This window comes from Miniopterus schreibersii, assembly GCF_964146895.1.
Source record: "Miniopterus schreibersii genome assembly, chromosome: 6".
Taxonomy (NCBI): Eukaryota; Metazoa; Chordata; class Mammalia; order Chiroptera; family Miniopteridae; genus Miniopterus; species Miniopterus schreibersii.
Genome location: NC_138107.1, coordinates 31,339,487 through 31,362,994, shown reverse-complemented (window position 1 = coordinate 31,362,994; position 23,508 = coordinate 31,339,487).

The window sequence follows — 23,508 nt, the reverse complement described above, 5'->3', positions numbered from 1 at the left end:
AGCAGGTGGCCTAATTCTAGTCTGAATCTGTAGGCCTAATAACCAGGCAAGTCAATGATGTAAATCCCAATGTGAGGACAGGAAAAGATGAGCAGAGGTGTTTCAACTCAATCCAATCAGTGAGGCATAAAAAGGGGTGGGGATGGAGGCAAATTCTTCCTTCCTGCTTTTTTTCTGTTCTATTCAGGCCCCGGACAGACTGGATAATACCCACCCACATTGGAGAGGGCAGTCAACTTTACTAAATTCATCAATTCAAATGCTAATCTTACCCAAACACCCAAAAACAATGCTAATCTGAGCACCCCATGGCCACTCAAGTAACCACATAAAATTAGCCATTACAGTGCCCAACTAAAGGGAAACCCACAAATCAGAAGCAGAGACATTACCAAGAAATAATAATGCAGAACATTTTCTGAACCTGAAAGCTGTGCCATCAACTGATTAAAATGGCCCACCAAAGCCAAGCATGAGATGGGGGAGGGGAGAAGGGAGGGAGAAAGGAAGAGGGGGAGGAAGGGAGGAAGGAGTAATTGCACAACACCAAGGACAAAGAGATATTCTCAAAATTTTCCAGCATGGAACAACATATATCACATTAAAAAAGAGTAAAAAGTAGAATGACATCAGTTTTCAAAGTCCACATTGAGAAGCAGGCAATAGATCAATGCTTTCAAAATTCTTAATGATTGTAACACAATCAGGCTTGATTAAACAACACGGAAATAGAATAAAGACATTTTTAAATTTGCAAGATATCAAAATTTATCTGCCATGCATCATTTGTCAGGAATCAAGGTGAGCTACCAGAACAGGAAAGCTAACTATGAAAGAGGAAGACATGGGCCAGGCCAGGCGTGGCTCAGCAGCTGGGCATCGGCCTGTGATCGAGGAAATTCCTGGTCAGAACACATGTCGGGTGTCGGGCTCGATCCTCAGTAGGTGAAGTGCAGGAGGCAGCCAATCAATGACTCTCATCATTGATGTTTCTCTCTCTCTCTTTCTCTCTTCTTCTCTCTGAAATCAATAAAGATATATTTAAAACAAAAAAAAGATAGAGGAAGACATGGGATCCAGGCTTCTGGAGGTTCCACACAGAATGGTGAGGCTACGGAAATGCCCTGGATGATGGTGTGGGGAAGTCCCAGCCTGACAGCTCTGAGCAGCCTTGGGAGCCACTAACCCACAATGAAGGGAAAAACTCAGACTTCCAGGAGCAAAGTCTCTCAAAAAATATTTTTAAATAAAGCATTTTACTCCATGGCAAATTACACTGAGCAGTTGTTAGAAAGGTGTGGAAAGAATTAGTGATCATTACGAAGAAAACTAATCTAACAAAAAACCAAGGTTGGTGGGAACTTCAGAATTAACAAAAGTTTGCCCAAGAAAAGAGATTATGATATAACATTTGTCTGAGTAAAAACGATGTCTATATAGTCATAATAAGCTAAACACAGGATATCGATTTATCCGTAGTGGAAAAGTGGCAATGTGGGGAAGAAGCTGTTAGAAATTTAATTCCTCATCTCTCCTCAAATAAATAGCTGATAGCTAAATTTCACTAATTAATAAACAGCAGAATAAGAATATTAATAGAAGTATGAAGGTAAATTCCAGAGAAACAGCTATAAAAGTTGAATCTAGATGCTTGTGAAGATCAAAACTAGGAGATAAGACAAGGGTGGAACACAAGACTGCTATTTAAGCTGTATGTAGGTATCAGTTCAGCAAATATATAAAATATATATTTTCAAAGTTTTGGAAGTTATTTTTAAAAGAGTGAAAGAAAAAATGTGATACTTAGCACTAACCATAGAAATGATAATGAATTCTTGTGACAGTTGTACCTACATCCACAACTGAATTATTCAGGCCCTCCTCACAAGGGAATTCCCATTGGGGTTTTCCATTTGCTTTGACGGACTCGAATGTCTTCTTCTGGATGGAGCCTTCACTGAACCCTCGGAGCTAACCAAGGTCAGAAGCATGAGTGGCAAAGGTCTTCCAGATTCTGAGACGAAAAAGGAAATTGGGAACCTCCCAGAACAAGAGCACTGCAGCTGAAAGAAATGAGAAAATGTGAAGGGATTAGCCAAAGAACATATATGCCTAACCCACAGACACAGACAGCAGTGAGATGATGGCCAGAGGGAAGCGGGGCGGGGCTGGGTGGAGGTAGGCAAAGCCGGGGAAATGCGGACATCTGTAAAAGTGTCAACAATAAAAATAAAGTTTAAAAAATTCATTGAATGAGTTAAACCTCTCAGCCATCGCACTTCAGTGTCACCTGCTTTAACAAGATCACACGAGGCGAGATCAGCCCTTGGAGTGGGAGCTGTGTGTGTGAGAGAAGGGGGGAAAATCGAGGGAAGAAGGAAGAGTCTGTTTCCTTGGGACAGAGTCCTGTTCTCAGATGAGCCACCTCTTCTTGGCCATACTCAATTACTTCTCTTTTTTTCTATGTCAATCATTTATTACAGTGCCCTCAGGGATACTGAGAGTTTCCTTTATAGGTACCCATTGATATTTGATTTATTTTAATTTGTTACAACTGGTAAATAAAAGAGCCCACTAGTTACACCCTCCCTGAAGACGTATTCAGAGCAAGCCTTGAGGAGCTTTGCTTTTCTAAATAAAGAGGAACAAAGCTACGTGTTTGAATTCTCTGTTGCACATCATGGAATTCACACAAGCTCTCGAGCAACAATGTCAGGGCAAGGCCTCTACACTTCTCTCCTTTTTTAGAGTTGCCTTTCGGAGGAGGAAGCCTTATGGAGAAGACTCTGCCACAGCAAGTTCTTAGTCACTCCTGGATGGTACCTGTAAAGCTTCTTCGCTTGGCTCAGGATGCATGTGGAGGCTGGAGGCTCGATTCAGATCACCGCCATTGCTGTACAATTAGAGCACATTCTCTTCCTTGCAAGGGTTCTTCCCTTTCTACTGACACTTCAACTTGAAGTGCTGAGTGAACCTATCACATCCAAGTGTTAATGACAAATTTTGTTGTCACCTTGCTCAGGAGTAGGGAGTTTAATTTAGAACAAGAGAGGGGGCCAAGGATGATTGGATTTCCTGCCCTGATTTATGGGAGGGTTGTTTGGGATCAGAGGTCCTACTAAGTTTCCATCAAATCTAAGAATTTTATATTCTAACAATGCATACAAACATGATTGTAACATTTGCTACTGTGGTGCTCATCTTATAGGAGGCATTTAAAATAGTTTTAAAATTTAAATTTAGTAGGAATAGCTACCTTTATGAAACTAAGAAGAGTGCTTACAGTCATACTTTTTGCATCAACTCAGGAGTTCTTGAAGAATCAGGTTCAGACACAAGTACAACTTACTGAAGGAGCAAGGAGAGACAAATCTAGGCATAGGAAATATTCTAAGCAAAAATTCAGAAGCAGGATAGGTGATCCATGTAATTCAACCACCATATAATACCCAGGGCCAGCATTTTACAACTTTAAAGAATATGTCATAAATACTGATGATTTGGCAGCAAGAGCAGCCTCAAGTGGCCTCTTCAAGGTCTCTGCAACCTCAGTTCTCCCTCACTTGTCACTTTTTGCCTCACCCATTCAATTTATAGGTAACAATAAGTCATCCCTCACCCTTTCCCATCCCTAAGTAAGTGGCCTAATGACCTTCCCAGGGGTAAAAATCTAAATCAGACAGATGAATTTTTTAAAAATAACAGAATTAAGTGTATTTTTAGTTAACTGTCAGGTTGATAGCTTTATGCTATTTAGATAGATTTGTAGTCTTGTGAATAGATCATGGCCATTGCCCCCAAATAAAAGATCACAGGAAAGACTCAAGAAATTCTATTCTTTAGCATAAAATGAAAACAAAATAGGTTTTTGTGGTTGTACATTAAAGACTGTGCAATAAAAATAAGTGGTTTCATCATCCTACAATTGGCATTGAGGCAAGATCTTTAATATATGGATATGGAATTCAATGGAGGGACTCACAAAATGAAGCCTGCAAATCAGTGTGGAGTTCAATGTGCAACATATGTCTTTGACACTGGGAAATTCTCCAGTTGCCTTTAGAACTAAAATTAGGAATTGGAGAGAAATAATATGGAAAAAAATAGAATTTCTATTTCCTTTCTAAAGATAATAGGACAAGCTCTTAGTGCCCAACTCACTGTTGCTATCTGGTCTGCCTCTTGGACAACCCATGCGTGAATTGCTTCCTTCCTTCCTTCTTCCAGTGGAAGTGCTGTGGAAGAAAAGACTCGGTCCACAAAGCCAGCCAGCCCATTTAAAACATTCCCCCTTTCAAAAGGGACACATACAAAGACTGTTTTATACTTTCATATATTTTTATAAACAGCAAGATAGTTAAACCTAACCTATTTTTTTCTGATATAATAAATTGTCAGGAATAGCTATACTAGTAGAGAGAGTTAATTTTATTACTTGTATGAGGAAAATGCCTAATGAATTGGTCTTTTGCTTTCTTTTTGCATTTTAACCACTTCAGGAGTTCACCGGTTGTCAGTATATTAGTTCTGTTATGCAAAATCAGACCTATGAAGTACATATGTGTTGACCATTTTTTGAAGTCAGATTTATATTGGCCCCCAAGTGCAGAAGTTTTCTATTTCCTTAAAGGAAAGAAGGGAGAATTGTGATTATAGCAAAAAGAGCATTTAATTCAGCTTTATAATCCCTGAATTCCAGACCTTAGAATGGCGTTAACCAAACCCCGTATTTTGCAGAAACCTGGTGTTATATCCTTTATATGATTGTTTGATTCGAGGAATCTTAATCTTGGCCTGGGCCTAGATTCATTAACTCAATTCCAGATATCCATCAGAAAAAGATGTTTTTTCATCCTGCTGGCATGGCTCAGTGGTTGAGCATCAACCTAGGATCCCGGAGATCACAGTTTGATTCCCGGTAGGGGCACATGCCCGGGTTGCGGGCTCGATCCCCAGTAGGGGGTGTGTAAGGGGCAGCCGATCAATGACTCTCTCATCACTGATGTTTCTTTCTATCTCTCTCTCTCCCTCTCCCTTCCTCTCTGTAAAATCATTAAGGAAATATATATATATTTTTTTTAAAAAAAAGAAAATGTATTTTCTTTCCCTGATTGTTCCAATTCAGTTCACTACCATATTTCTAATTGTAGAACCAGTTAAGCCTTTCACATTTTCTTCATTGGTTGAAATATGTATTTGGTTATGAATATGACACAAAGTATGATATATATTCAATAAGAACCGGTTAGGTATTTTTTCAGAAACCTGGTGTTTGATTATTATGCAGTAACGGTTACAGTCAGCATGGTTATTATTTTGGCATTCAGTTAAAGAATTACCTAAACATGTTTATTTAATTACAACTGGGAGACTTTTTTAAAGTTTTTCATTAAACACCAAAGAGAAGGACAGATACAAGTATAAAGTACATAGGAGGTGAACTCTAACTTAAAGAGTTTGAGTTTGGCAAGGGTAATAGTTGTGAAAACAAGTCAATTACAATTCAAAATTAAATTTAAAAGGATAAAAGAAGTGGAATCAGAGTGTCATGAGTAGGCAGATGAAAACGTAGTTACATTTAAGGGTTTATGGAATTTTTAATTAAGGAAGTGGCATTTGATTTCAAACTTAGAGAACGAAAATCATTTGACAGCAAGGCATGAAGATGTTGAAATACAACGTGTGTCGGATTTGGTGAGGAAGCACTGGCGCTGGAGCAGAGGGCTTTGAGCGCAGCAGTAAGAATGTGTCAGACCTGACCGTCACCTCTGTACTGATTCCTGCAGACACAGAGCAAGCGGAATGAATGGCTTGTTCTGTGGGGTACATAGCACACCAGGGAGTACCTGTTACATTGAACCAAGCTCGGCCCTTTTTCCAGGGCACCATAAATGCGAGCATTTGTAGGTTAAGATTGTAACCCAGGAGCTCCTTTAGAGCCTCTTGCTTCCCTCTCAAAATGCAGGCTTTGGTAGCCGACAAGGTAGTCAGAAGTTTGTCCTCAGTTCTTGGGTTAGGATCTCTCTGGAACATCTTTGCCAGAGTGGCAGGTCTTCCTGCGCGCACAAGAGGGTGTGCTGTATCCCCGTGGAAACTCTCCAGCAGGGCCTATCAACCCTACCTGCAGCCATGGTGCACTTGCTAATCAAACCCCCAGCCCACCCCTTAAACAGAAGCAGCCCAAGAAGGATGGAGCCCGAAGCACCCCCTTACCATCTTATCCATTTGGTCTCCATTCGATTAATACTCCAGCTTGCACAGTCACATACAAATATCTTCTCTGATGGCGTAGAGGAATTTTAGAAAGAAATTTTAATATAAGGACAGATAAGAGACTTCTAGTTACTGCAAACTTTCCTTAAATCTCAAATTTTAAACCATTCTGAATAACAGCAAGCCAAACGAGAGGGCCCCAAGATAACTCTTTGGAGAGTTTGGGAGATGTGTTTACAAAATGGCAACTTCTATTTTTCATACCCAGAATGGTGCATCTCCTCCATAATAATCATAACATGAAACAATATTAACCAGAAAATAAATGCAGACTGAAAATTTTTATTGTGCTTCATATGTGTAATCATGCCAGTAAAAAATAAAAATATTTTATTAGAAAAAATACAATAAATTGTTTAATTTAACAATTAATCTAACATTAATCTAATTTAACAATCTGTTTTGAAAAACCATCTATCTACATATTTGTCTGCCACAGTAATGAATAACATTACTATTTCATACAATTAAATAACAATAAGATAGGAAGAAAAGCAATTAAAAAATAAATTTTAATTTTAAGGATATTATTAAAGGTCAGGAAAATATTTCACGTGTGAACTAAAATGTGTACTTACCAAGCAAAATTATTTCCCTTTGCAAATTGTACTTGTTTCACTCTTTTACATTTTAAACATTTTATTTTACAAATAACAACTCCAAATGGTCACATTGAAGGACAGAATGAAGCGCTCTGTTTGCCTTCATGCTCACTGTGCTATCATTATTTATTTTGAATCTACTATTTAAATGTAGGAATACTATAAGAGTTGGAGACACAAACCATACTTGAAGTGAGATTAGACTTTTTCTAACTACTATGAAGTTACTTTCAAAATGAATCAGTGTGGCTGAATCTATCTCTGGCAGGAGGCAACTGTATAAATGGGAATTCATCAAATTAATGTCCTTGTAGAATATGTTTGCTAAAGGATAAGTAATAACAGTGTGTTAATTTGATGTCTACCTCTATTATTAATACTCAGAATGAACAGTAGCAATGATTTAGAACTTAGACCAACAAAAGATTTTTTTCATGAGGAATATTTTATCACTGACACTGTTTAGAATTGTCAGAACCTGGTGATAGACTGACTTTTGGCAGTTATACTATTGTTTCAAAGTTTCCTATACAAAGTGCTCTTCCTTACCATCTGCACCCAGGGCATTTGGCCCTAATAGCCTCTATCTCAGCTAACTGGCCACTGAGCAAGGGAAATGTGAATGTTCAGCTGAGTAGACTGGAGATACAAAGGATGTTGGGAGAACTTGAGACATGTTCTCAGGGAATAATAAGGATGGAACAGATAGATGATATGGATAGATGATGATGCATAGATAGATAGATATAGATAGATGATGATGATAGATGATAGATGATAGATGATAGATGATGATACATAGATAGATATAGATAGATGATAGATATGAATAGATGATAGATAGATGATAGATAGATATAGATAGATGATGATGATAGATAGATGACAGATGATAGATAGATGCTATAGACAGATGATGATGATAGATGATAGATAGATGATATAGATAGATGATGATAGATAGATAGCTAGATAGATGATGATAGATGATGATAGATAGATGATAGATAGATAATAGATAGGTAGATGATGATAGATAGATAGATAGATAGATAGATAGATAGATAGATGATAGATAGATAGATAGATAGATAGATAGATAGATAGATGATAGATGATAGATAGATAGATAGATAGATAGATAGATAGATAGATAGATGATAGATAGATAGATGATAGATAGATAGATGATAGATAGATATAGATAGATAGATAGATAGATAGATAGATAGATAGATAGATAGATAGATAGATAAAAACTGAGGTCTGGTCTTTGCCTGGGGTGCATGAGTTTTCTGGGGTTCAAGTGGATACCACAGTTATGTCATTTGAAATGACTCCATCCAGGGTGGTGTTTTGTAGGGGAAAGAGGGCCACAGGAGAAAAAGTCAAGAGTGCTGCTGGAGGCAGATCAGGCAATCTGAGAGAACATTACCCAAACTAGAGAAGAACGCAGAGTGGGGGTTCCCAGAAGGGATCTCTAGAGAGCTGCTCTATGGAAGAGCTCATATTTATTTACCTGTTGCGACTGGCCAGGCCCCAAGGAAGAATTAAAAGCTGCATTGGCTAAGGTTTTTAAAAATCCTCCTATCCTTTTTTCACTTCCTTCCTGACCATCCACCTTCAAACGTGAAGCCAGAGCAGCAGCATAGGTCATGGGAGGGGAAGAGGGAAGGATGAAGGGTGAAATTGAAACCCATCCCCATCCCCTTTTCCTCGTTGCACTTCCCCAATCCAAAAATCAAGCTTGGGCACTAAGGAGGGAATAATCTTAGAATGGATTTAAGCTAACTTGGAATTTTACCAAAAATTGACCTGTTTTTCAGACATGAAAGTGACCTGAAAAGACAGCATCAACCAGGTGCCCAGAGATCTGATGGAACCTGCTTTAGGGCAAAGGGAGAGAGAAATGAACAGAGTGTGCTGTGGAGCTCAAACTACCAATAAACTGGTGAAGGCAAAATCTTGTCCCTACACTATACCAGTCTGTTGATGATACAGGAGCCTGGCAAGGTTTCTTTGCTACCCTGAGACCATTGTAAATCTTTGACTTTATTCATAGCACTTGTAGATAGGGGAGATACATATCTTTTTTTGCTTCAAGCCCCTTGACCTCTGGTCCACCAACACAACCTCTTATCTCTTTATCTGACGCTTAACTTCCAGCCCTCATACAGTCCCTCATACCTAAAGGAGCTTATGCATGAGCCCGCATACATAAGGGAGCTTTGCATTCTTCTGGCTCTGCGCTCCCCTCCTTAATGAGTCTGAAGCCCCCAGATCCCATGCCTTTGTAGAGGGAAAAGGGGAGACAGTTTCTTTCTCTCTCCTTTCTCTTTCTAAGTGTCCTTTCCCAACCCACCCTACTCACGGCTTCTTGTGGGGAAGACGGTCACTTCAGGTTCCCTTTAAGACCAGTTCTCCCCAGGAGTCCAAAGCTTCTTCTGTAGGGGCTTCCACCCGGTGCCCAGAGCCAGGCTCAGCTCCACCAGGCGCTGCTGCTAAACGTTCAGCTCCCTTCTCCCTCCCCGCTTACTAATGCTTTGCTTAAGCATCTCTTACTAATTCCCTTTTCTGCCTTTGCTACACCTGGAGTGTTTTCAATTATCTCAAGGAGCATCATGTAATTCTCAAAAAATTTTCTAGACCAAATCAAATTTTAAATTACTTTAATTTAAATAACAAATCTATGCTTTATGGCATTTTAATGAGGGTAGTGTCCTGCCAAAACAGTTTGAGGGGTGTTACGACACAAGTGTGGATACTGATGTACTTATATTGTTACTTATTCCAAATCTGAAGGGGAAAAAAGCTCAAATTATTTGATGAGTACATTCAAGTGTTACAGAAAGGGGTCTGGAAGATTTTCTCTGTGTGCAGAGATGAGTGATTAGCACATCTCTATACAGTGAGTACAGATGGGGCCAGAAAGGAGAAGAGGGCACAAAGTCGACCATTGTGAAATCATGGGAACTGTTTCCAGTTTAGACGGGCATTTGCTGCCCCATAATTATTAAGGTTTAGTATATTATACTCTTGAAGGGCTGTTCTAAGGACTTTGTGGACATTATTTTATGTAATATGTATGATAGCCTAATGATGATTCCACAATTATTATCCTCGCTTTACAGATGAGGAAGCAAGTTTAGCATGCTCACCGAGAAACAGTTTACAAGATGCAAACAACTCTGAATCCTCTGCCTTCATACTAAGAGCTTACCCAGAAATCTTTCCATAACATGTCATTCTCTTTTCTTAACAAAGTAAGAATATTTCTGGTGCACTTATCTTCCTTCATGGGGAGATTGTGTAGCTTATAATCATCCTTTGTTTAGTGCCTTCTGTGTCAGCAAGTTGACCTATGTAATTTCTAAGCATCTCAACTCTTCTGTGGTTAAGCAAAATTGTCCTGGAACCAGCTCGTACCAGCTCGTGAGAGTCTATTGTTAAATTTTGAGAATATATTTTGAGCCAGTTAATAAATATTATTATTATTAAAGTAAAATATATAAACATATTAAAAGTAAATTGTAATAAAAACAAAGGTAAAACATACTTAAAACCCATGACTTCCTAATTACTTTAGTACATTTTACTATAAATTACACTCTTCAGGTTGCTTATGGTTTTTTTGTCTATACAGTGGAAACACTGATGGTATGCTACTATGCTGCTTTTCCACAGTCATTGGCATCACATCAGGAGCTGAAAATTGGCCATAGTGGGAGTATTTACACTATGAAAATCAGGCAATACCACAAATCAGGTTTCATTTACCATTGGTTGACTGGGGGGGAACGTCCGGTCTGCAAGCCATATATGGCCACAAAATTATTTGGTCTGGCCCTGCCAAGGCAACCACAGGAGGGACTTGATATTCAGTAAATCTAGGAGATTTTTTATAGCTATTTTTAAAAAATATATATCTTTTTTGATTTCAGAGAGAGAAAGGGAGAGGGAGAAAGAGAGAGTTGAAATATCAATGATGAGAGAGTCATCATTGATCGGCTGCCTCCTGCACGACTGGGGATCAAGCCCTGGAACGGGCTTGTGCCTTGACCTGCAATCAAACCGCGATCTCCTAGATCCTAGGCCCATGTTCAATCGCTGAGTCACACCCGGTCGGGCTCATAGCTAATTTTTAAGTTGATAATATTGTATGGGCCTCAAATGATGTTATTAATATCCAAATGGAAGAAAAAAGGTTCCCCATCCCTGGTAGATGAAAGACAGCATGCTGTTAATGTAGATTAAATGTAAAAGTGTTCAAAGTGTTGCTAGGTTATCCTTTATCTAATCTTCATAAAATAGGATACATTGCTTGCTTCTATATATATTTTTAAACTGACCTGGGCTTTTTAAGCCTACAGCTCTGTCACCTTTCTGCTGCGACAAGTTTCCTTTAACCTAATCTTCATTGAAGCAGCAGCAGCAGACCATCTACTACAGCTACTACTTAGCAGTGGCCAAATCTCAATTGTTATTTCAAAGTCTGTACATGACTTTCCTATAACTTCTTCTCCCAGTGCTTCAAAAGAAAGAACATTGAAAAAAACACACAGAATATGCTAACTTGTTTTCAAACTGTGATAACTTTTAAAAATAAGGATTCTATAGATGTAAGAAACTCTCATTAAAAGTTATATGTATGTAAATGTGGCATGCATATAATAGAGTATGAAAATCTGTGTATGTGTAGTTTAAAAGAACAAACACCTATGGACTTTATATCGACTTCTTTTGGCCAAGATGGAGGAAAGGAACCAAATTCGTACCACTGAAAAAGGACAACTATTTTTAAAAACTGGACAAGAAACTAGACATAAAATAATGACAGATTGCGATCCATAAGAGACAAAGGAATAAATGAGGTAAGCCTTAAACTTGTCCTAGTTTACTATGGCGAGAGAGGCAAAAAGCAGGCTAATCTCAGAGGGACTCACTCCCTGGGCTGGGGAGATGGAGATGAACGTGTGGGGAGATCAAGGTGGCCAGGGTTCACAGGAGAGAGCACTGGAGCATACTGCAAACAAACAGAAAACCCTCACAAACTTTTAAAAATTATTGTGTTTACAGTGGAATTACAAACATCAAATAGATGTTAGATTTAGTACACATAAATCTAAAGAAAAATGTGTACTAAATTATTCACTTTAAACTAATGTGTACTCTTGAGAAAATTTAAAGAATACCAAAATAAATGGACAAATATAATATATTAATTAATCAAAAGGCTCAATATAGTTAAGGTGTCAAGACCACTTCACTGCCACCAGAATGACTGAAAAAGAAAAAAGAAAATTTGACATTTTCAAGTGTTGGGAGTAGGGGGCAATGAAAACTCATGAACCAGTAGTGAAATATAAATTATTAAACAACTTTGGAAAAATGTTTGGCAAAATCTACTAAAGCTAACCATGCAATGCCTATTACGCAGTAATTACATTCTTAGGTATTCATTTAACTAAAATGCATACATAGCCGGGCCAGCATGGCTCAGCAGTTGAGCATCGACCTAGGATCCAGGAGATCCCAGTTCAGTTTCCAGTCAGGGCACATGCCCGGGTTTCAGGCTCGATCCCAGTGGGGGGCGTGCAGGAGGCAGCCGATCAATGACTCTCTCATCACTGATGTTTCTATCTCTCTCTCTCCCTCTCCCTTCCTCTCTCTAAAATCAATAAAGTTATACTTTCTTAAAAATGCATACATATTTTCAGCAGAGATGTATATCGAAATGTTCTAGGAACTACTCATTGGAGCCCAAAACTCAAAACTACACAAATGCTTATCAACAGTAGAACATGCAAATAAATCAGAGTATACTTCCACAACACAATGCTATACAGCAACAAAAATGAATAATCTTAAACTACATGCAAAAATCTAGATGAAACATAAACACATAAGGTTGAGAGACAGAGATGCATGATGTAAGAGAAAATATAGTATATGATTTCACTTCTGTAAATATTTATACAAGAAATTAGTCTGTACAGTTAGCTTGGGTGTAAGTGGCTAGAAAGGAACATAAAAAAAGTTTCCTGGGGTCTGATGATGTTCTGTTTCTTGATCTGAGTATGAGGAATATGGGTGCTTTCAGTTTGTGAAAATTCACAGAGCTGAACACTAAATATACAGGGGTGGGTAAAAGTGGGTTTATAGTTGTGAGTACCCAAAACACAGTTTATTCTTGTACTCTTATTTATTAATTATTGTATTATTTTTCATACAAACAACTGTAAACTTACTCCTGTTCCATCCTATATGTGCATTTCTGTATGTATGTTATACTTTAATAAAAAGTTTTTAAAATATTTGGCATCCAAAGTTTCAGCTTCATACCACTGTAGAAAATGCTACATCTCTAAAACTCTAAAATTAGAAAATATTTCAGAACCAGAGAACAAAAATAAAGCTAGCATATTTCTTTTAAATAGCATATTTTAAATTATCTGCTTTGATTGTTGATGCATTGACAAATACAATTTCACAAACCTACTTCAGTTTTTTGACAGCTTATTTTCTCTTCAAAATTGCTTCTTTTCTAATTATAAACTAATAAGATACAGTAGAGAATTCCAAAGAGTGTAGAAAGGCAAAGGGAAGATTATAGATATAATTTGTACAAAATACAATATTTCAGCATACACTGTATATCCTTTGAAATATCCCTAAATAATTGTCTATGTTTATAAATATATATAGTTCTGGTTTTTTATTCAAATATTAGATGCATGGCTGGTGTTCTACCTTATGTGCTTTTTCATGCTAATAATTATGGTGTGAATATTTAAATATGACTTAACACTTTCCTAAACACAATTTTAATGGACATGTAATAATCTATCATATGAATACACTAAATTTTAGTTATTTGTTTTATTATTTAGGAGCATTCATTTGCTTCCAAATGTTTTGTTATTATAAAGAACATTGTAGTGAACATCTTTGCACATAAGTCTTTTTTTATACTGCTAACTTAGAATAAATCCATCAGACACAAATCACCAGATTAAAATAAAATATGTGATTTTCCCAATACTCTTCAATAAATATATATCATAAAATTATTTCTGAGACTTTGGACCAGTACACACTCTCTGTAACTGTGTATAAGAATGGCAGTTTTTCTGAATGCTTACCAAAAATGAGCATTTTTGGTTTTGATGCTTTTGATATATTCTCAAAATAACTATTTTATAGGTGAAACAGTAGCTTCTTTTAAGTCTTGTGCATTAAGGTGGGCAAAAATTGCTATCACAGGCAAATCAGTTACCATGTAAAGATTGAAATAAACGGAGGCATTTTGTCACCCCATCAAGTGTGCAGGTGGCGGGTGGACACCTCTCACATTGTGATAGGGGACCGAGGCTCCTTTTCTCTCCTGGCTCTGCCAGCCTCGGAGCCTCAGGGTTGAGGCTTCAGCAGATGAAGCGGGGAGCAGAGTGAGGGTGGGGAGCAGGCACACCCACTCTCCGAAAAGCCCTGGCCTTGAAGTGGCACATCGTTCCTGCTCCAGTTCCACTGGCAAGAACTTAGACAAGTGGCGTGAGGGAGGCTGGGAAGGAGTCTAGCCATGAGCCAGACTACGGTTCTGTCACTGTTGAGGACAGGATGAATTTTGTTAGACAGCTGGCAGTCTCTGCCGTGATGTCCTGTGCCCACCTTAATAGGGAGATTTAGTGAGTTTTCCCCACCCGTATATATGAACTATAAAAATTTTTGCTGCATGTGTTACAAACATGCCTTCAAATTTTAATAACAACCCCTTTACTTCATATAATAAAAATATGAATTATTTCCTTTAAGTGTTCTTGCATTGCTTTCATATGTAGAATTTAATTTCCCACCTCAAGATTAGTAAAATAATCTTCCCAAATGTCTTCCTTTTTAAAAAATAGTTCCATTCCTTCCATTTAACTTTTTAATACCTATGGAATTATTTTTGATGAATAAGTACTGGTGAGGCAGGATCTTTTAACAATATACATATTTTCCCAGTGTAGCTTATTGAATAACTGAGTAATCCTTCCAAATCCTTTTTTATGAGGCTGTATCTATCATACACCTAACTCCTATATATGCCTTGTCTATTTATGGGCAATCTAGGCTGCTCTCTTTGAGATGCTAAGTCTTCTCTCAGAAACACATTTCTAATTAATGCAGCTTTTTATTTTTATATCTGGTAGGACATTTCCCACTCAGAACAGTTTTCTCAAAATTTTTTGCCGTTTTTGCCAGAATAAACTTGAATTCACCTTCTAACTTTCCAAAAGATATTGTTATCTCTACCTATCACCTGTTTCCTCATTGAGATTCTTAATGAATCGCATTGAACAGGCAAATTAATTTGAGAAGAATAACATTAAAATATTAAAACTTTCCAATTTAGAAACATAGTATGGCTTTCACTTATTCAAGTTTTTATTTTTATTTTTTAATATCCCTTGATAAACACTGTTTTTCCTTTAACTTTGTATGGAGAAGGGTCACTTGCTTACATTAAGAATTAATAGCCACAAATAGCCAGATTTAAAAAAAAATAAAAATTAATTAAACATCATGATGTCTCTGGTGCTGAGCTAGTTATTGAGACTGCAAAGGCTGGAAAGATGTAGCCCTTGTCCCGAAAGGATTTATAGGCTCAGTAGTTAAGGCAAAAATGTAAATACGGTATTATTCGAACAAGTGCAGGAGCACATGAAAGAAGATGCGCTTAGAAAACTTTTTGCCGAGCGTCTCTGCGAACCTTCCTTCCCCTTCTGTACACGCGAGTGAACCAGTTCACCCAGCGAGCGCCTGTGGAGCGGCCTCTGGGCCGGGCGCGGCCTGTCCCCCGCCCGGCAGCAGCAGCAGAGCGGCCTCCGGGCCGGGCGCGGCCTGTCCCCCGGCCCGGCAGCAGCAGCAGAGCGGCCTCTGGGCGGGCGCGGCCTGTCCCCCGGCCCGGCAGCAGCAGCAGAGCGGCCTCTGGGCCGGGCGCGGCCTGTCCTCCGGCCGGGCAGCAGCAGCAGAGCGGCCTCCGGGCCGGGCGCGGCCTGTCCCCCGGCCCGGCAGCAGCAGCAGAGCGGCCTCCGGGCCGGGCGCGGCCTGTCCCCCGGCCCGGCAGCAGCAGCAGAGCGGCCTCCGGGCCGGGCGCGGCCTGTCCCCCGGCCCGGCAGCAGCAGCAGAGCGGCCTCCGGGGCGGGCGCGGCCTGTCCCCCGGCCCGGCAGCAGCAGCAGAGCGGCCTCTGGGGCGGGCGCGGCCTGTCCCCCGGCCCGGCAGCAGCAGCAGAGCGGCCTCTGGGCGGGCGCGGCCTGTCCCCCGGCCCGGCAGCAGCAGCAGAGCGGCCTCCGGGGCGGGCGCGGCCTGTCCCCCGGCCCGGCAGCAGCAGCAGAGCGGCCTCTGGGGCGGGCGCGGCCTGTCCCCCGGCCCGGCAGCAGCAGCAGAGCGGCCTCTGGGCGGGCGCGGCCTGTCCCCCGGCCCGGCAGCAGCAGCAGAGCGGCCTCTGGGCGGGCGCGGCCTGTCCCCCGGCCCGGCAGCAGCAGCAGAGCGGCCTCTGGGCCCGGGCGCGGCCTGTCCCCCGGCCCGGCAGCAGCAGCAGAGCGGCCTCTGGGGCGGGCGCGGCCTGTCCCCCGGCCCGGCAGCAGCAGCAGAGCGGCCTCCGGGCCGGGCGCGGCCTGTCCTCCGGCCGGGCAGCAGCAGCAGAGCGGCCTCCGGGCCGGGCGCGGCCTGTCCCCGGCCCGGCAGCAGCAGCAGAGCGGCCTCTGGGCGGGCGCGGCCTGTCCCCCGGCCCGGCAGCAGCAGCAGAGAGGCCTCTGGGCGGGCGCGGCCTGTCCCCCGGCCCGGCAGCAGCAGCAGAGCGGCCTCCGGGCCGGGCGCGGTGCAGCCCTCAGGGATGAGCACACCCAGGCACTGGCAGCTTCCTTGTAAACGGTGCGAGCAGCTGGACTTTTAATAATTACGAATCTGTGCATCACAAATAGCACTTGGTAAGTGTCGAATAATTCAGACGAAGAGAGAACTTACAGGTGGTAACTCCTCCCTGCAGACACCATTTCGCCTGTTTTGTTCTAAATCCCCACACTGTTTTCAATGATTTTTCTGCATCTGATGATTTTTCAAAGTTAATCATTTTTTTGGTCTTCATCTTACCCAATCATTTCCTTATTTTTTATAAGCAAGTGCTGATTTCCCCTTTTTTGATAAACCTTGTGAGCCAGTATCGAGAGCAGCGTGAAGCACTCTATTAAAAAGAAGAAAAGCCGAAGCCGGAGAATTCCTTCCGAGCCTGTGGCTGCATGACCCGCCCCAGCTGCTGGGAACCGCTCCTGCTGTCCCCGGGCTGGTCCCTCCCAGGGAACCACCTCCACGCTCCAGCTTCGCATCTGAAACCAGGACCGAAACAGGGGATTGGACCAAGTCTCAAGGAACTGAGTTGTCTCTTTTTTGAAATGTCCTCATCGTGAGCTTTTTTCAGGGAATGTACAGGTAGAGATTGGTTATTTCTGTAAGTTGTCTATAAACGTTGCTTACAGCCTCAAAAACGCTAATTATTTTATTTAAAAAGGCTAGCCTGGTTAAGCTGGTGCTATTAAGCTAGTGTTTGGCTAGCACCTCTGTAGCCAAACATGGACAAAAATCTCCACATTTTAAAAGAGGTAGTATTAGTCACAACTTTTATTTATAATTATTCTCCAATTGGTTTTTAAACCTAAAATAGAAATATTTTCCAAGAAATTCACATCGATGCCCAATTTCTTAGATTAATATTATAGTGTCAAAAGGGCGGGTCCTGTGCCTTAATTGAGCTCTGATCCCAGCACCTTTTCTGGACCTGGAGCCCACTGAGTGGGTGCTCAGTAAACATGGCATTGCATTTAAACCCAGCTTGTCTCAATCTCCCAATCTAGAGATTTCCCTTACAGTTTAAAGTTAACTCTAAACACCAGGGAATAAGAACATATTTTAAACTTGGTTTCGTGTGTTTTTAATGTTTTTCATGGGCATACTAGAATTCCAGTCTAAATTAGCATTTTTGGTATTTTAGTATAATACCCTGTCAATCCAGTAATACCTGTGTGATGACAAAAAGGTCTGCAAATATATATTCCCTAGAACCTATGACATTAATATAGTCTCTTTAGCCTCTATGAGGTACAGTTAGCATTCCCTCCAGGGGAAAGATGTAGGTGTTTGCCTCTTCCTCCTCTGTCTCCCTAAGAACATGCTGGTGTTGTGATACAGCCATCAGCTCTAAAGGGATTAGTAACCTGGGAAAAGGCGTCTCTAAATGAGCTGTAATGAAGATGGCAAACAATAAATTAAAATAAAGGGAAGCAAACAAGCAAATATCATCTATAATAATACCTAGAGTTGGGAAACTGCGATGAACAAGCTTTAATCGATTTTTCTCATTAAATGTTCAAACTTGGAAGAGAGTAATCATCCAAAGTGAAAAAATGATAAAGAAATAAGGTGTACTGCGAGTTTTATTTATCCTTTGCAGATTTCAGATCTTAAGATGTGGAGTAGCTCGTATCTTCAAAGCAGGTCTCAAGAATGGAGAATAAGACCAAGTCCCTGAGGTTTCAGGAGCACAGCCTCTGCTCAGCCAGCCTTCAGCCACTTCACCTTCATTTGCCATCACTCATTCTTAACTTCTGTCCTCTGCCTCTCACAGCATGACATTTCCTCTTAGCCCCTCACAGCAGATCCTAACTGCATCCCTTTCAACAAGCCACTGCTGTTATGGAACATAGATAACACTCGCCTACTCTTCCTTTCTCTACACGGCCTTTGAATGTTTGTGAATTTGTCCTGACATGCCCCCTTGTTACCCGGGTGACACACGGATGACCCAAGCAGGATGAAGACAATATTTAAAGACTAAACCATTTTGTATATAACCACATCGAAGAAATAAAGAAATCCTCTTTATTCCTTTTTAATGTCATCTACTTTCCTTTGTATTTTAACAGGTTAATTTATCTATAAAATTTCTATAACTGAATTGTGTTATGTGTCAAGTGAGATTTACCCTACTTGCAAGGTAACAAGTTAGCTTGCCACAATTTCATGGATGCTGGCAGAAGACATGAAACTCCTGGGTCAGAAAAAAGGCCTTATTACTCAGCAATAGTAGTAGCAAGAATATTAGTATTTATGCCAGTTTCCTGAGCCCCAATTCCCAGTATGATGTGAAAAAGACAAGGTGATGTTGGCCCATGCAGTAGGTTATGTTGCAGAACAGAACCCCAAGGTTAGGGAACTTCAAAAAAAATTTTTTTTATATCTTTATTGATTTTAGAGAGAGGAAGGGAGAGGGAGAGAGAGAGAGAGAGAGAAAGAGAGAGACATCAATTGGCTTCCTCATGCACACACCCCAAAACCTGGGCATGTGCCCTGACGTGGAATTGAATCCGAGACCCTTCAGTGCACAGGATGACACTCTAACCACTGACCACACCAGCCAGGGCAGAACTTTAAACTTTTATAATTGAAAATAAGCCCTTTGCTCCTGGAGGAAGGAACTAATTTTGTTATACTGCACAGTAAACAAATCTGCCCTTTGATCTGGAGGAAGACACTACCTCCAAGACTATTCTCAATGCAAACATTCTTGGGAAGGTAGTCTACAGTGCCTCAGTTCACAAAACAATTGGAAATATGAGACACCCATATAAAAACTGTCTTCTGCCCTAGCTGGTTTGGCTCAGTGATTAGAGTGGCGGCCCTGGAACTGAAGGGTCTGTGGTTAGAGTCCGGTCAAGGGCACGTATCTCCATTGCAGGCCCCACCCCCATAGGGGCTCCTCTGGGAGGCAACCAACTGATGTGTCTCTCTCACATTAATGTTTCTCTCTCTCTCTCCCCTTTCCTTCCACTCTCTCTGAAAAGCAATGGAAAAATATCCTCAGTTGAGGATTAAAAAACATTTTTTTTAAATTGTCTTCTGTCAATGGGGTGTCAAGAACAGGACAGATGGGAAAGATCTGCCTTGAAATCATTAAATAAAGTTAGCCAGCAATCTAAATAAGGTCAATGATAAAATGTTCTTTCCTGAAACAAAACAAAACTTTTGTTGCTCTAATTTTACACTTGCTACAATTACAGATGGATGTTGAGTTTTAATAATATATGTGTAATATTCAAGTTAGCACATATTATTTATCTTTAAATAAAAATTATATATACATCAAAGTTAATTTGGGGAGCTCTGGTTATATAATCGATCTCCCAACATATTCAGTCACATGTGTTTAAAGAGTAATTTTGCAACAGTCCTGAATAATGCAAGCTCGTTTTGGGTGCAGTTTGTATTTTTAACCCATTTCTGTGCATTTCAGTGTTTAAACAGTAAATTGCACAATGATGGTTAAAGATGAAGAAATAAAACTTGAATTGCTTCAGTTCTACCATTCATTGTGATTACTTATTGTGTTTAAATTTTTTTCTACTGCAGAGATATTTGGAAACTGCTAAAATTAATATGGGGGCAGGGGTGTTAAGATTTGAAATTTCTGGAATTTATTGTTAAATGAGATTTTATGAATTGCTATCAATGTATCCTGATGTGTAAGACTTTTCCTGAAAGTATCTGATGCTTTAGAGAAAGATTTTTCTTAATTAAAATTAATAAGTGCTCTTTGATAAGATATAAGTGAAAACTGATTAACAAATTTACCTATGTTGAAAATAAATATGCATTTAAAAAATTCTGTTGTTACAAAATCATTGACAAATTTGCAAAAGGTAAGTCTCAAAACAGAAATCATAATTTTATTATTCACTGCTATGACAGGCTATTATATAGGTACAAGTTCCCCCCCCATTAAAAAAAAGTCATTATTGTAATTAAACAATATTAAAATATTAATCTTTTTCTTCTTTGTACTTTTATAGTTATCTTATTTTTAATTAAAAATTTTTGTTGGCATGATTATATTCATAAAGTTAAATTTTAAAATGTTACTGTCTGCATTTCTTTTCTGGCTTTTAATATTATTTGTGCCACTTTATGATTATTACTGAATAGTTTTATTGTATAGAGGAGAGAAATGATTAAAATATAAACTTTCTCTGGATGTCAAATGACTTATGGCCATCAACAATGAGCCAGAACAGATTATGATCAACCACTTCTCAAAATAAACATAACTGAGTCTTAAGTCTTAAAGAACAAAATCAGAAGTGACAAAAAATTATAGGATTAGTGGGTCTGTTGATAGGAGAGCCACTCTGCAGAGGGAAAGTGGAATTTTTCGGCACACAGATGGTTGTGGAATAATAAAACTGTTTTTTACAACTTCAACAAGTCAAGGATCCTCATTATATCAGTTACATGCTATTTCCCTGTTCCAGCTGTCATTTAGGAATCCTTGAGACAATCTTTCTTTATAGCCTAATAATTATGTCAATCACCAAACCCTTATTGTGTTGTGTATGTTTTATTAGTACATGCCTTATTTCACTTAATTGTCACAACAATCTCAATATGCAGTTGCTATACCCATTTTACAGCCCAAATTGTTTTACCTAGCATCTTCCTCTTGAGAAGTTGTGCCAGAAGCAAAACTATTCTAAAGAGCGGCAGAAAGATGTACTGTAGCTTCTGATCACACATTTGAAAAGTTGAGACAGAATTTGCTAAACTAGTGACTAAATATTGTAAAAAAATAAGTGGTACATATACTTGGTATATTGTCTGCCCTCACTGGACCTACATTTGTTGCTAGAAAATACATTGCAGAGGAAGTGTAATTATACTTATTATACAGATAGGTAAATTTTACTTATTGTTATATTGTGTAGGTTGAATTTAGAGAGCAAAAACGCGACCACACATGGACTAGATTTCTTCTCCAATTTTCCTAAGTATGATGTTGTTTTATGCAATTTTTAGTGTATAGATATTTCAACTGTTTCTTTTGTCTCATACACATTCATGAAATGTTATATATAACCAACTAAGTTTTTATAAAAATGACAGATTTTAAAACCTAGTAAATAAATTTAGGAATTATTCTATATCAAATTTAATTAAGCATTGTAATTGTCTTCTCTATATGGTAGCATGAAATTTACTCCAATATGTTGGGGGCTAAGAAGGTGGGTTGATTTTTTTGCCTCCTTCAATCCCTTTTTAATTAAAGATACAGGTATTTTTCTTCAAGTGACTGAAAATTATAGAATGAAATGTAAAATACCTGTAAATATGAGAACATTAACAGTTCAGTATGTCTTCCCAATGGACAGAAAAATAAATAAATAAGGAAATAATGATTACAAGTACTATTGTACCAGATTTCCCTTATATTTTATTTTTTCATTACATAGTTAAAATAGAAACAATGGTAAAAATAGGCCAGTGGTTAGGGATTTAATATTTTCAAGTGCTTTGAGCCAATGTTCCTTTTCATGTCTCAGATTCCCAGCTCATTTCAATAAGGGTCACAACTTTGGTGTAACAGAGTTGTTGAAGTTGACAATTCAACATCTTGTTGATCATTACTGCTCTTATAATTAAGTTCTAGACCTGATCTCTCTAAGCTTTTTTCTGCTTTGAGACTGCAGTTGATGAAAATCTTTGTGTAGGCTGCCAAAGAGGCCCTTTGGCTTTCACACTTTGCATTAGATCAATGATTAATCATACTTACCCTTTTACTGCTTTCTTCAATACATTCATTGATCACTAGCAGTAGATATTTAATTCTATAGTCCTTATTGCTATTTTTCCTTTATCTCTCAAACATTTGAGAGGCTGTACCTGCCAATGCAGTTCTTTCCACTGGTATCTGATTGTCTCAGTTCGACACTGAAGAAATTTTTAACTGAATCCCGGGGGCCATCTATATGTCATCATGAGTGATGAGACCTTCATTGCCAGTCAGACTGCTGGTTATCCAACTCTAAAATCTGCTTCGTAGGATAACTCCTGATACGCACTGATGTTCTTCAAGTCCCAAGGAAACCTGCTCTGAGACTGAGATAGATTTATTCAGGGGGAACTTATTGTGAGTATCCTGTGGAACACTATTTGGAGGGAGCAAGGGAAACAGAATTGAGCAAGAAAAGACTTTGGGCTGTGGTGAAGTTATAACACAGTCATAGTTGATCCCACATGAAGCTCGAAGATGGAACAACTATTGTTCAATTAAGGCAAGGGAGTTGGGCCTTTGCATGCCTTTGTCCCCCTGTATCTACCAGTAATTGAATTTGTGGGTTCTGTAGGAAGCAGATAGATGCAACTTTAGGTAAAGCCACTTCAGCTGAGGGTAATTTCTGAAGGACACAGCTGTGAGCTGTCTGCGGCAAACACTCCCAGCAGCTAGAGAAATGAGTTCCTCAGTCCTTAAAAAAATCCAGGCAGTCAACACAGCATTCACAGTAGTGAATTTCTCATATCCACTATTGTATCTCTAACAAGAATAAAGGCCATTATGGTAGAAAGGCCTAAGGAAAAGTCCCTGGAAATGCCCCTCTCCACCAGTGAATTAAACCAAAAATATTCATATCCCTGGGGAAATGGCAGATTAGTGCCATCATCACAGACCTAAAAAATGCAAGAATAGTGATGCTCATCACATTTTCATTTTAACTCTCCTGTTTTGCCCATGCAGAAGATGGGTGGATTTTGGAGAGTGACTGTGGATTA